Source organism: Hipposideros armiger, unplaced genomic scaffold (genome assembly GCF_001890085.2).
Source record: "Hipposideros armiger isolate ML-2016 unplaced genomic scaffold, ASM189008v1 scaffold_60, whole genome shotgun sequence".
Lineage (NCBI taxonomy): Eukaryota > Metazoa > Chordata > Mammalia > Chiroptera > Hipposideridae > Hipposideros > Hipposideros armiger.
The window spans coordinates 3,530,530-3,541,957 of record NW_017731410.1 but is presented as its reverse complement, the minus strand read 5'-3'; the positions used below and the strand labels follow the sequence as shown (position 1 = coordinate 3,541,957).

At 41.4% G+C, this 11,428-nt stretch overlaps 1 protein-coding gene and 1 long non-coding RNA gene across 2 annotated transcripts in view; one reads left to right on the top strand and one right to left on the bottom strand.

Annotated features, from left to right (window-relative positions):
* LOC109382149 (uncharacterized) overlaps nt 1–2,080 on the top strand; it is a 27,455-nt gene extending 25,375 nt beyond the window's left edge. The window contains exon 3 of the long non-coding RNA XR_002123888.1: nt 622–2,080. This is a non-coding gene — a long non-coding RNA (uncharacterized LOC109382149). The remainder of the gene's footprint in view (nt 1–621) is intronic.
* The window catches only part of SNX18 (sorting nexin 18), a 75,258-nt gene that overhangs the window by 14,843 nt on the left and 48,987 nt on the right, over nt 1–11,428 (bottom strand). The window lies entirely within an intron of this gene.

Here is an 11,428-nt window from a genome sequence, read left to right as displayed (position 1 = left end):
ACTTAGTGACTGAACAGCACTCTTCCCTCCAGCCAGGTTGGTTTTCTGGTTGATCCTAGAACCTGACACATAATAGAGACCCAACAAACAACCGACTATCGTCTGTGAGTAGCAGAAATGACAAGTGTGCAGCACACAGAATCTCCCGTTTCTCACACACACTGTCTCACCAGCCAGGGTACCACCAGCCAGGACCCTGCAGGATCCTGAGCTAAGGAGAAGCCCTGTCCATCTAGACACAAAGCTCGGCCTCTGGGGCAGCAAAAAGAACTCTCCATCCAGAGAGCAGACACATTTTCATTTGTCCCAAGAGAAATGGGGACGTCTCTACGAGGGCATTTCTCAAGGACACTACCTCCCAAATATTCAGAGAATGAAAAGATCTCAACCCAATCCAATCAGTTAGTCCTCAGGAGCACCTAATCATGCAGCAGTTTTCATCAGATTTCTGTATTGAAATGAGAGCTAAGGACTCACAGCAGTGTTTGCTGTGCTCCAAACAGCTGTCCACACCATTGTGTTTAGAGGAGCTAAAAAAAAAAACTAAAAAAAAAACCTTTGAAAATGGCAAGAGCACTGCAAGTATCTTAGAATTAAAACGGGCTTTATTTTTTCCTACAGGCACTTTCTGAGAAGACTCCTGGTTTATAAAAGAAAAGAAATGATGAGCTGGAAGGGCCTGCAGCCTCATAACTTAGAGCTAACCACATCGCCTGTTGCTCTGACTTGGCACCATGAGAGACAGGGAGGGGTGCATGGTTCCTTTCCAGGTTGCCCCATGCCCGCCCTTCTGCGTAGAGGAAGTCACAAATGGGGCCAAGAAATAAAAGGAGAATTGAACTTGAGAAGGAAAGCACAGGGGGCTTCATCCAACCCAGAAGTCATAAAGATACAGCAGAAAAGATAGGTAACGCATGGAGGATGTTCCCGTAGTTGTTGGCCAGGATTTCATTTCTGAATCATTTCTTAACACTTGGCAAAGAGGCTTAAGTGTTTCAAACTTCTGTGGCTGAGGAACTGGAAGTATCTGTAAACAACAATGGGTTTTAACCTTTTAATACTATCATCACTTTCACTTAAAAATATTTGATGTTTCACAGGAATGCTCTATTAGGTTGAAGTGTATATTCGTTTCTCAAGTCACCTAACCAAGCAGATTTCGGGAAGTGGCAGGACTTTCTTTAAATCCTTAATATCCTTGGTATTTGGAATCCCTTAATACAGTGCTTATAGGTGATCAGACTTTGTATTTTCCGATACTCTCTTGTGAGCGGTGAAACGTTCATAGATACTTGCTGAATGTTAGCTCCGTGCTAACTGGGCTAGGCCCTGGGCAGGAAACAAAGAAGTCCATGAGAGAGCCCATGAGTCATCCACTTAGCTGCACAGAACATAATCTCATGCTAATTATTGGGCTACATTTCTTAGACCTATTTAAAACTCATTAAATAAATGTTCATAGGCACTTGATGGTTACTGTGCAGCTGAAATGATAATGCAGATCTAATAGATATAGGTAACAGTTTGTTTCCTAGGACTGCTGTAATAAAGTGCTTGTCACAAACTTTGGTGGTCTAAAACAAGAAACATTTGTTCTCTTACAGTTATAGAGGCCAGAAGTTCAAAATCAAGGTGTCAGCAGGGTCACATTGTCTCTGAAGGAGGAGGATCCTTCCTTGGCTCTTCCCAGCTTCTGGTGGCTGCTGGCAGCCCTGGTATTCCTTGGCTTATGGGTACATCACTCCAGTGTTTCCTTCCATCATCACAGGGCATTCTCCCTGAGTGTCTATGTGCCTGCACCCAACTTTCTCCCTTCTTATAAAAACACCAGTCATTAGATTAAGGCCCACCCTAATCCAGTATGGCCTCATCTCAACTTGATGACATCTACAAAGACTGTATTTTCAAATAAGGTCACATTTATAGGTACTGAGGGTTAGGATGGGAATGTACCTTTTTGAGAGACACAATTCAAACCAGCACACTGCCCATGTTTTTAAATATAAGTTGTCAGAAAAATAAAAATAATAAAAAATTGTCAGGCTGTTGAAACACAGCTGCAAGTTCTTCGGCACCCTTTCCATGGAGAACAGGGTCTTTGTCCCCTCTCCTTGAATTGCAGTGGGCTGGTGACTGCTTTGACCAACACAGTATGGCAGAAGTGATGTTATATGACTCCCAGATCACAGAAGGCCACTCAGTGTCGCCCTTGTTCACTCTTAGAGCCTTGAGCGTCATAGAAGAAGTCCAACTACCTGAGGCCACCACGTTGTGAGGAAGCCCACGCCACAGGGAAAAGCCACGTGCAGGTACTGCAGTCAATACTCCCCAGTGAGCTCAGAATTCCAGTGGGCCCAACCCAGGTGCTACCTCTGTGAGTGAAGAAAGAAGCATCCAGATGGTTCCATACATTCCAGTCATTCCCAGCCATTTGAGTTTTCCCAGCTGAGGGCTTCCCAGACTTCACGGAGCGGATACAAGCCATCCCTGCTGTCTCCTGTCCAAACTCCTCATCCAGAGAATCCACGAGCTATAATAAAGGGTTGCTATCTCATACCTCTAAGTTTTAGTTCAGCTTTCAACAGTCAAGTCACATTTTTTTAAAAGTATGAATACATGTGCATGCACAGGAAACACCTAGGAGGTTTGCCCCCCAAACTGTTAACAGAGATTATTTGGGATGGGAGGGGGTGTTACCATTTTCTTTTACACCTTTCTATATTTTCTGAATTCTTTGCAATAAATTTCTATTACGTAAATAATCAGAAAAAAAAAAAGAAGAAAACAATTCTCATGGAGAAAAAAGGTACCCCTGAAATACGGTGGCTGTGTTTCCAGCCATAAGTAATGAAGGGTTCCTGATGATGGCTGAGGCCTCTCTGTCCTGTAACCATAATCAACACACTAATCATTTTGCAACTGAAGCTCATTTCAGCTAAGTCCCCCGGGACTCACAGGGACAAGTCTAGTCTCCTCAGAGTTGGTCCATATGGAAGTAGCAGTGACTGAAAAGGAGATTTAGGCATTTTCTCCGGCACTGTCCTCCCTCACATGGCCTGGCCCAGAGCTCAGGCCACCACTCCCTCCTTTGGGAATAACGAGAGGCGGTGATTGTGCAGCAGCTTGGGAACAGGAGAAGGTGGGAAGGAAGGACAATGAGAGATGTGGGAGCGTCCACTGAGGGTGCAGACGATGGAGGCGGGGTGCTGTGGTTTCCTGTCCCCGGCTGTGCATCTCCCGGCTTGGCAGAGGGTGCCCACACACACCATGGAGCTGGGCCTGTGTACTCCTGATGTGACTGCCACCACGGCTAACAAAGTTTCTGACATAAAGTGTGTCACTGGAGCACATCCTTTTCCTTCAGAGCCAGAGTATTCAAAAGTTAACAACACATCCTGCCAAGAGCACAGACACAAATCTCAGCCTGACAAAGGAGGCCTTGGTCCTCTTGAATGGTCACACTTTAGAAACCTAGGGAAAGCAGGGGGAAGAAAAAGGCCACAACCGAAAAGAACAGTCCTTGTGACTTACACAAAAAAATGTGTTAGAATGGAGCCAAGGGTGAGTTAAGTATTATATGCATGGTTTCTAAGGAGACATTAAAAGCAAATAGTGCATTAGGGAGGAAAGCACTCATTACACAGAGGAGTTCCCAAACCCCAGGACCAACACTCCCTCCAGCAGCAACTTCCCATTTCCACAGAGCCCTCCACACCAGGATCTCAGGCACAATCGGCACACAGTAATCTCCGTAGAGGTGGATGGGGTCCCAGGCAAAAGGTGGGTGCCAAGGTGCTCTGAGCTCTGCTGGGGCGACATGAGACACTTTCTGAGTGTCCCCTAAGATGTCATCACTCTATGTATAGCCAATCGCCACTTTTGCCAAACTTGTGACTTTGTACCCATTTGCCTATCAGCAGATACTCTGGTGGTTTGGAGTTAACTAGTTAAGTGACTCTAGTTTTCTATGAAGAAATCAAGGCAAATCTCAGCTCCTTCATTTTGTTTCTCCCATCACACTGCCCCAGAGTTTTTGTAAGGACAAAATGAAATATCTTCAGTCCCCAGGCAAGGCAGTTTGAGGCTGGGGAAAGCCACAAACCTTCCTACTTTAAATGTTATATGATACCCTCTGCCTGCTTTGGGTCTCCCTCTGAGTGACCTTCACTGTGTATACAGCTCTGATAAGATCCCTCACACTCTCTCCCTCACCAACCTTTCTGGGGCCAGAAAAATCTCACTCTAACTCATTTCCCAGTAACCTTTGTCCTCACATACCATTCCTGAGGACCACAGTGCACCATTCAAACACACACACACACACACACACACACACTAAAATCCATGCATCTGTGTAAATGTCAACTGACCAAATCACCTTTGTTCTCCAGCCACCAAAATTTGACTGTGATAGCACAAGTTTGGCAAATCTAGAGAAAGAGTGTGGGATAGAGCAGAGTGGATTGTCAAATCCTAGAAGACAATTAGAGAAGCAAAACTTGGCCAACTCCATGCACATCCTGACAGGAAAGATGAAACTTAGTCAAAGAACTTCAATGGTTCCTGGCCCTAAGGCCTAGTAGCAAAACCTTCCCTAAAGTGGAGACAAGGAGTAGCTAATGGACTCAGAATATTTCTAGCCCGATTGGCAAGACCGATTGTGGGGGAGATGGCTACTTGTCCACCAACAGTTTCTTCCCTTCCTCAGCAGTAATTAATCCCTAGCTGGGGAACCTGGGATAACACCTCTGTTTCCAGACCTCCCTGCAGCTAAGTATGGTCATATGCCTAGGTCCTCAATGGAAGGTGAGAGGAAGTATCTCGCTACCAGCCTAGCTTTTAAAACATTGCACATGTACTCCTCCACAAGCTCTCCTTCCAATAGACCTGGGACCCAACTTCAACTTCCAAATGAAGACAACAACCCATGACAGAGGTAGACGGCGTCTTGGATTCCTGAGTGACCACATGGAACAGAGAAACCCACCAACCTACCCTGGACCACCACATGAAGGAGGAATAAGTGTCCATATTCTTTGTGTCACTGTATTTTGAGAGTTCTTTGTTAGGGTGAAAAACTAAACTTCTGGAATAAGGCCTCCGATGTTGACTGCATCCAGCCTGCTGCATCCACTTTGTCCTCACCAGCCAAAGCAAAAGCAGAAACAATCAAGATGACTTCTACCAGCTGCTTTAGGTTCATCATCTCATTTACTCCACACAGAATCTTAGGAGATAATGTTAGTATCCTACCTTTACTGGTGAGAAAATGGAGACTCAGAGAGGTTCAACAGCTTGTCCAGTTTACACCATAGTAACTGACACAGTCGGGATTTGAACTTAGGCAGGTATGTTGAATTCTTAAAGTCTGTGCTCTTATCTTCTACTTTTTGAAGATTTGCCTCCTGAAAGAGAATTTGAGAAGGGCAGAACCCATTCCAGCTCACATGACTGTTATTTCTCATTGTCCTGATTGAATCCATTGGACCGCTTTGAGTCCGGTTTATGAGATTGTGTCTGGGCTTTCCAGGGACTCACGAAAACCAGAGTTCTGACTCATAAGGCTAGAGGTCAGGTCGTGGGTACAGTAAATTCACCTGGGTGAGGAAGGGGACGTGGCTGAAAGACAGTCTGCCAGGCTTTTCCAGGGAAACTTGTATGCTTCCGCATCTCTGGGTGTGGCTGAAAGGGGATCAGTGTTTATGATTTTGTTTTTCCTGAAATGAGAGAATGTTTATTGTTTATTTTTTATAATACAAATATGGCTCATTTGATGAGTACAACCTGAAACAGAATTGAATTGTATAAAGATAAAAGTAGAAATCCACCCTTTACCCTACTCTACCTCCATTCCACTGCTGACAAGTTCACGTCTCCACTGTTACCAGTTTGGAATATGACCTTCTGGGCCTCTTATAAACAGATGTACAAAGTGCGGCATACACAGCATGATATAGTTTTCAAAAAGTAGGTTACAGAACAATATCACAGACATATATGTTTATAAACATGAAAATAGCTACTCTGCCTTTCTTTTTTTAAATTGTTTTCTAGTATTCCAATCTTTGTACCATCATTTTACTCATTAAATGCTTTGAAATGAGAAACAATGTTAAAATAAACATTACTTATAAATATCTTTGTTCCAGCAATTCCACTTTTGGCAAGTTAATCTATGAAAACACAGAAGCAAATTTGCAAGTGGGTATGTAAGTTTAAATGTGTATTGATATTTGGAAATTTTCACCCTAAAATATGCTATCAATTTATATTCCCAGGAACAATGTATGACTTTGTTTATCTCTTCACATCAACACCAACACTTGTTACTGACAATCTTTTTCTAATATTGACAAATCTGACAGATCAAAAATTTATTATTTTAGATGTTTCTTTGATCCTCATTGAAAATGAGCATTTTTTTATACTTCTCATCTTTTGTATTTCTTCTTCTGTAGAGCTATCATATATATTCTTTGCCCAATTTTCTTTTTGAGTTATTCGTCATTTTCTTAAAGTGCAGGAGTTATTTCTAGATTTAAAAAATGGTTATTTTTAATAGTATTTTGCAAAACCTTTTGCCAAGCATGTCATATGTTTATGAAGTTCTTTTATAGTGCTCTTGCCATACATAAAAATTTAATTTTTAGACATTCAAGGCTTTCAAACTTTTCTTTTGTGAGATATTTTATCATTTTGTGCTTAGAAAGGCCTTTATTCCTTTTCCTAAGATTATAAAAATATGTCAGCAAATTTTCCTCTTAAATGTTTATGGTTTTATGTTTTTCAAATAAAGCTGATTCACTAGGATTTATAGTTTTATTGTAAGAATTATAATTTGTTTTGTTTTCAAACAGGAAGCAAATTGGTCCCAATTTATTAATAGATAATTGTATCTTTTCTGCAATGATCTGAGGACCTTCTTTTGCATCTACTCTGTTCCCATATAAATTAAAATCCATTTCTAGGTTTCATATTCTCTTCCATGATCTACCTCACTGTCTCACTAATTATTGTAACATAATATGGCTTAATATCTGGAAGACAAAAATTAAAGTACTTTTGTACTCTTCTTCTGTAGAATAGCACACTTAAATTACTAAAGTTTTGCATCAATTTAATAATTCCCTTCATAAGTTTACTGGAGTTTTTATTGTGTTTGTATTAAATGTAGAGAAAAAGGGAAAGTTGTATCATTTTAATAGCCTATTTAAAAAAATTATTTCATTTATTCACCCTCTTTCATTTTCTCATAAAATTTCACAGTTTATATGTTTAATGTTTATTCCTATTGCTCATTTTTTGCTATATTGTGAATGATATATTTTTTCTCTCTGTTTTATAAGTGGTTATTATTTGAATATAAGAAAACTGGGTTGAATTTCTTTGATAATAGATTTTTTTTTCCCCATCACAACTATTATCTTCCAGAACACAGTTGAGAAATGCTACAGAGTTTCAGAAAGTGATTATAAGATGTGGTGACAGTATAATTCTTCATGAAAGTATGAATTCATAGTAGGGAAATCTGCTTCAGTTTGCATTTCAATATATTACACTGTAAATTTCTCTCAGCTAGAAATAGCTCCTCTTTTCTTATTAGAGAACATAGTATAAACACAACACTAAGATTTAGTTATGGAGTCACATGTGTCTCTTCTGAGATGAGTTTGTTTCAATATGCCTTTGCACGGTGAAACTTTGCATCTACAAAAAGTAGAATCCTAATGCACTCAGGCTTTGAAGTAAAAGATGAGACGGTCTCTATGTGGCCCATCATTTACTAAAATAAAATAAGCTGTAATTCATTGTGGCTATTTTAGAACATATAGAACTTCTAGATGAGAAGTAGTACATTTATTTACCCACACCCATCCTATTCCGAAAACCTCTGAGATCAGAAGAATGTACATAGCATGCTACCATCTGTGTAAAAAGGAGGGACACATCCATATGTGTGCTCATATATTTTCAGAATACCTCTGCAATGATATATAAAACACTGACATCAGTGGTAGCCTCTGGGGAGACTGGCGGATACAGGTAAGCAGGAGACTTACTTTCCAGTGTGTACTCTTTAATGCTCTTTGAATTTTCTATCACATGTAGGTATTGTATTTATTAGTAAGCTCCTATGTCAGAAAGATGTTGAGAAACAGTAATATTCCATACTAGCAATGGTGTGGTGAGAATGAGATGGGAATTTTTTTAAATTTGCAAATGGGGTATAAATTGGTACAATAATAGCAAATATAAATTGGCACAATAAAAATTGACATGTGAGAAGCCTTTAAAAGTCCGTTTACATGCATCTCTGATTCTTTCTGTAGGATGTACTGGTTTTTTGAGTTTTTTTAAAGATTTTATTGGGGAATTGGGGGAAGGGAACAGCTTTGGGGAATCAGGGAAGGGGAAAAGACAAGTTGCTGTCATTTTGTTCTTCAGTCTAGCTGTGGAGGATGTTGCTTCACTGGCCCATGTTGGTGTTATCATTGCGCTCTTCCTGGGTGAGGCAGTCACTCGCTGGCCATTGGACAGCCGCTCACGGTGGCTCACCACAGCTCACGAAAACTCACACTCACTGCTGGCCAGCCCCACTGCAGTCTACACTGTTGCTGGCGACTCACGGCAGCCCAGCTCCAGGTCTAGNAAATGCTAGTCCTACCTGATACACTGCAACAGTCTCTCACCTGCTCCCGCTGTCCGGTGGTACACTCAGCTCCAGTCCTGCCACCATACTAATCATCCCAAAAATGTGGCTTTGCATAATCTCCCTGATGCTCTGACTTCTGTGATGTGTCCCATTTCTAAAGAACTTTGGTCTAAATCCCTTAGTCTGGCGTCCTCAAGGCTGTCATTTCCCCAGCTCTACCTCCCATGATCTCCTGCTGCTTCTTTTTATTCAGAGTTTCCTAGTGATGGTATTTGTACCTCTGAGGGCATGGGGAGTATGTCAGGGGCTACTCAAAGCCCCAGGATGCCTCTTTCCATAGTATCTATTTTACAATTTGGAGGAGAAAGGTTTTTTTAAAAACTTTTTTCTTGATGACAATTTAAATATTTTTTAATAAATTAATACAAACATCAGCATATTATGAAGTAGAATACTATGTGTAGGTGTGTGTGTGTATGTGTTTCAGGTAAAATATGTGTTTCAGGAAACACATATTTTACCTGAAATATGTGTTTCCTGACCAATTTGAGCTATACTCCATGTTCCAGGTCACTACACCTCTACTAATAGGGGTACTTGGGTGTAAAATTTGAGAAGCATGCATTTATCACTTAGAAATACATTCAGTTGTGGGGTGATTAACAGAGTTAAGAGTAACTTAAGCAGCAAGAAGTGAGGAGTTAGGTAGTTAATTGCCACTGATTCAGGAGTCTAACTACACTGAAGCCAATGACTGTGTGACACCGTCAGCCCTTCCTTCATCCTTGTCCACGGATCATTCCCTTGGCCTTTCCTTCCTGCTGTCACAAAATGGCTGCTGTGGCTCCAGGCATCATGTAGTGTTCACAGCAGTTAAAAAACAGAACAAGTTAGTGTGTTGCTAGCCTCATATTCCATTTTTATTAGGCAAACCAAAAGTCTTCAACAAGACCCTAGCAGACCTCTACTTATTCTCATTGGCCAGAACAGTTACATGGTCACCTCTAGATGAAAAGGAGGCTTTACATTAGTAAATGCTTACTTAGGGCAGAGCAGGTTGCCACCCACTCAACACCCCCCGCCCCCAAAGTTAGTGTTCTATCAACAAAGAAGAAAGAGGACTAGATCTCAGGGAGGCACTTAGTGACTGAACAGCACTCTTCCCTCCAGCCAGGTTGGTTTTCTGGTTGATCCTAGAACCTGACACATAATAGAGACCCAACAAACAACCGACTATCGTCTGTGAGTAGCAGAAATGACAAGTGTGCAGCACACAGAATCTCCCGTTTCTCACACACACTGTCTCACCAGCCAGGGTACCACCAGCCAGGACCCTGCAGGATCCTGAGCTAAGGAGAAGCCCTGTCCATCTAGACACAAAGCTCGGCCTCTGGGGCAGCAAAAAGAACTCTCCATCCAGAGAGCAGACACATTTTCATTTGTCCCAAGAGAAATGGGGACGTCTCTACGAGGGCATTTCTCAAGGACACTACCTCCCAAATATTCAGAGAATGAAAAGATCTCAACCCAATCCAATCAGTTAGTCCTCAGGAGCACCTAATCATGCAGCAGTTTTCATCAGATTTCTGTATTGAAATGAGAGCTAAGGACTCACAGCAGTGTTTGCTGTGCTCCAAACAGCTGTCCACACCATTGTGTTTAGAGGAGCTAAAAAAAAAAACTAAAAAAAAAACCTTTGAAAATGGCAAGAGCACTGCAAGTATCTTAGAATTAAAACGGGCTTTATTTTTTCCTACAGGCACTTTCTGAGAAGACTCCTGGTTTATAAAAGAAAAGAAATGATGAGCTGGAAGGGCCTGCAGCCTCATAACTTAGAGCTAACCACATCGCCTGTTGCTCTGACTTGGCACCATGAGAGACAGGGAGGGGTGCATGGTTCCTTTCCAGGTTGCCCCATGCCCGCCCTTCTGCGTAGAGGAAGTCACAAATGGGGCCAAGAAATAAAAGGAGAATTGAACTTGAGAAGGAAAGCACAGGGGGCTTCATCCAACCCAGAAGTCATAAAGATACAGCAGAAAAGATAGGTAACGCATGGAGGATGTTCCCGTAGTTGTTGGCCAGGATTTCATTTCTGAATCATTTCTTAACACTTGGCAAAGAGGCTTAAGTGTTTCAAACTTCTGTGGCTGAGGAACTGGAAGTATCTGTAAACAACAATGGGTTTTAACCTTTTAATACTATCATCACTTTCACTTAAAAATATTTGATGTTTCACAGGAATGCTCTATTAGGTTGAAGTGTATATTCGTTTCTCAAGTCACCTAACCAAGCAGATTTCGGGAAGTGGCAGGACTTTCTTTAAATCCTTAATATCCTTGGTATTTGGAATCCCTTAATACAGTGCTTATAGGTGATCAGACTTTGTATTTTCCGATACTCTCTTGTGAGCGGTGAAACGTTCATAGATACTTGCTGAATGTTAGCTCCGTGCTAACTGGGCTAGGCCCTGGGCAGGAAACAAAGAAGTCCATGAGAGAGCCCATGAGTCATCCACTTAGCTGCACAGAACATAATCTCATGCTAATTATTGGGCTACATTTCTTAGACCTATTTAAAACTCATTAAATAAATGTTCATAGGCACTTGATGGTTACTGTGCAGCTGAAATGATAATGCAGATCTAATAGATATAGGTAACAGTTTGTTTCCTAGGACTGCTGTAATAAAGTGCTTGTCACAAACTTTGGTGGTCTAAAACAAGAAACATTTGTTCTCTTACAGTTATAGAGGCCAGAAGTTCAAAATCAAGGTGTC